The sequence below is a fragment of the Aegilops tauschii genome, chromosome 2, assembly GCF_002575655.3.
Source record: "Aegilops tauschii subsp. strangulata cultivar AL8/78 chromosome 2, Aet v6.0, whole genome shotgun sequence".
NCBI lineage: Eukaryota > Viridiplantae > Streptophyta > Magnoliopsida > Poales > Poaceae > Aegilops > Aegilops tauschii.
Genome location: NC_053036.3, coordinates 580,205,698 through 580,209,479, shown reverse-complemented (window position 1 = coordinate 580,209,479; position 3,782 = coordinate 580,205,698). Strand labels below are relative to the sequence as shown.

Here is a 3,782-nt window from a genome sequence, read left to right as displayed (position 1 = left end):
ACGATGTTTACCCAGGTTTGGGCCCTCTCGATGGAGGTAATACCCTACTTCCTGCTTGATTGATCTTGATGATATGAGTATTACAAGAGTTGATCTACCACGAGATCGTAGAGGCTAAACCCTAGAAGCTAGCCTATGGTATGATTGGTGTTCTTGTCCTACAGACTAAACCCTCCGGTTTATATAGACACCGGAGGGGGCTAGGGTTACACAGAGTCGGTTACAAGGGAGGAGATCTACATATCCGTATTGCCAAGCTTGCCTTCCACGCCAAGGAGAGTCCCATCCGGACACGGGACGAAGTCTTCAATCTTGTATCTTCATAGTCCAACAGTCCGGCCAAAGGATATAGTCCGGCTGTCCGAGGACCCCCTAATCTAGGACTCCCTCACTCACAAAGAGGTGTATTTTGAAAAATGCTGCAATGAAATTTCCATGTAACTATCTCATATTATTGTTTGTTGGATTCCAAATAGTTGCTGATTTTCACAATGTCTGAAATAAGCATCGACAGGTATTTCGAAGTCACTCAATCTGATTTGTTTCCTACAACACATACTTTATCTGTAGAGAGAGTGAAGCGTCATGCATAAGATTGGATATCTTAAGCAGGCAGGAGGGCTTTACGCAAGCACAAATTCAATTGTGCTTTCCGAGGAGTTAGTCTCATATGCAACATATCAACTAGTCAACTAAATCTGTCAAAAAATTGATACTTTGCAGGGAGCAATTTCATGTTCTCCTGATATTTGCCTTTCCTTGAAAAGAGAGATAACATCAATTAAGTAGTTTTAGCTTCAAGTGAGATGCACTTCCGATCAACTTTAGACAAATAATATCCAGCCTTGGCGATCTCACCTTTTGCCAGAAACATTCTGATAATATCATTTATAAAATGAGAGCTGGGAGCTATACCACTCTTTTCCATCGACGAAAACATATTGTTAGCATCTTCCACTGCTCCATCTTTTAGAAAATTTCTTATCATTACTCCGTAAGTAGATTCATTAGGCACCAACCCACTAGCTGATATTGCAGCAAACAGTTCCTTAGCTTCTTCTTTTTTTTTGAACCTTGTACATTGCATTAATCATGGTATTGAGTATTGCAGTACTGAACTTTAGATTCATTGCACCTAATTTCTGGAACAGAGCACACAATTATTTCTACAAAGACCTCTAAGTATTATACCGTATGTGGAAATGCTCACTGTTATTCCATTTTCGGTCATCTCATGAAATATTTTCCTTGCAGCAACAGTTCTCCCAGAATGAAACAACCCATCCAGTATGATCTCATATGTAACAGTGTCAGGCTTAATTCTCTTACTTGGCATTTCTCTAAACAGAGTCAAACCATCATTGATCCTTCCATTTCTAGAATAGCCGTTAATAAGAGTATTACATGTAACAACATTAGGCTCAATACCAACGGATATCATGGATTCAAGCACTCTGGGTGCTTCACCCATCTTGCCGACTAAGCAATATCCATCAATTAATGAACCGAATGTAAAGACATCTGGCCTCTCACCCATGTCTATAACCAAGTCAAAGATAGCATGTGCATCCATAACCCTTCCATCTTTGCATAAACTGTTTGTTATTGAACTGAAGAACACAATGCTAGGACGAGGAATACCTTTGTTCATCATTTCAAAACCAGATCCTTGGCTTTAACGAAATCACCATTTAAACATAAACCATGAATTAGGGAGTAGTAAACAGCTGTGTTGGATTGAACTCCCGTGGAAATCATCTGAATGAACTTGCCCATGGCATCGGTCAATCTAGCCATTCTGGAAAGTGCGGCTATTACAGTGGAATAGGTGACTACATTAGGACTTACTCCTTTTTCCCACATTTCTGTAAATATGAGCATAGCTTCATCCATCATTCCATGTTTAGCATATGCATCAATTAATATGTTGAAAACATAGCAGTCGCCTGCAATACCGCTGCTTTCCATTGAATTACAGAGATCAATCATATCAGCAAAGCATCCTTCGGTAGCATACCCATGAAGCAAAATACGGTATGAGACGATATCCGGTTTGTGGCCCTTGGCAGTCATGGATTCAAAAAATTATGCAGCTTCTTTGCTTCTTCCAAGCTTGCAAAGGGAGGCCAGGAACGAGTTGCAAGTAACATTATCTGGTATAAGACCCCGACTTGTCATTTGTCTGAACAATTTAGCGGCCTCTTTCAACCGCCCAGATGTGGAATATCCATTGATCATGCAATTATATGTCATTGATTGGGTTGAGCACCATTGGCAACCATCTGCCGAAGGACTAGCTCTGCCTTGTCCATTGCTCTGGCCTTGCACAGCGCGTCAATAATCGAGCTATATGTCACCACACCAGGCACAACACCTTGCTGCACCATTTCATGGAATAGATTGCATGCCTTGCCTGTTTCACCCTCCTTAAAGAGGCCATGGATGACCGTGTTATATGCCACCATATCAGGGAAGCAGCCACCTCCTTCTTTCGCCATCATCTGGAGAAGTTCGAGCCCCCGCTGGCTCATGCTATTGTCGCAGAAGATCTTCAGAACAATGTTGTATGAGAAGGCATCTGGCACACAGCCGAGCTCGGACATCCTATGAAGCAGCACGTTCACAGCCTCATCCGTCCTTTTCGCATAGCAGAGGCACTTGAGGAAGGTGTTCGCGACGATCTGGTTTGTCTTTAGGCCCTTCCTGAGGACGCGGCCGAATAAGGCAAGCCCTAGCTCCGGGCGACGCGCACGGCAGCAGCAGTCCATGAGGATGCTGTAGGTGCAAAACGTGAGCGCCGCCACCTGCAGGCCGGCTTCCTCTCTCCACACACGGTTGAAGAGAGACACTGCAAGGGCGGGGCCATCTCTGATGCAGGCGCCGGAGGCGGGCGCATGGGCGAGGGCGGCAAGGAAGTCGTTCAGGGGGCGGTGGTGGATCAAGGTGGCCTTCCGTAGCAATTCGTCGAGCAGGTTGTGTGTGTCTTCTGGCCTGAGCGTCCTGCGGCATACGCGCTTCGTGGCCGCGGCAGAGGCGGCATGTGGGGACCAGGAGCGTGAAGGCAGCGACTAGGGGGTGGAGGTGGAGGTGGAGGAGGAGTTTTGGTGGAGGAGGTAGAGGCGGGACATCGGCGTGAAGAGGTAGATGAGGACGAGCGGCGGAGAGGTAGATGAGGACGAGCGGTGGAGGCAGAGGCCGGACATCGGCTAGGAGGAGGATGAGGAGCAGCGGTGGTGGCCGATGCGGGTGCGAGGCATTGGGATTGCTCTGGGAGCGAGGCGGCGGCTGCGGGGCATTCGGGGATGGCCTTCGTGTTCGTGATGAGTATGACTCTTGGGTGGGTCCCGTCTATCAGTGACACAACTTCTATGCTCCCTTCTCAAGCTTTATGAGTAAATCATGCTTGATTGGGAGTGTTTGCTACACATCCAAACAAGTATCTAAACTCTCATAGCCCCAATTTTAGAAACTTCCATTTTATTTATCTGGGAGTACAGACAACACCAGAAGTAACAAAAATTACAATCAAATTTAAATTGGCCCGCGAGAGGCGATCACTTAACAAAAACCACTTATACATAGTGGTTTTTCTTTTGCATATCGCAATGAAAACATGATGATATGTTGGTCGAAAGTTTTATTATCGAAGCAATTTGTGAGCCACGGTTTGACATGGGCAGGTCCTTGCTAACTTTGTGCTGGCTGCAGGAATCTAGAAAGGATCTGATTGAGAATGCAACCAACATGTCTAACATGCGGGGATTGAAGTGGAGACGAGATCG

General features: G+C 45.7%; 1 pseudogene; it reads right to left on the bottom strand.

The window, feature by feature from the left end:
* Window positions 1–688: 688 nt before the first annotated feature.
* Window positions 689–3,203, bottom strand: LOC109736852 (uncharacterized; annotated as a pseudogene).
* Window positions 3,204–3,782: the final 579 nt, after the last annotated feature.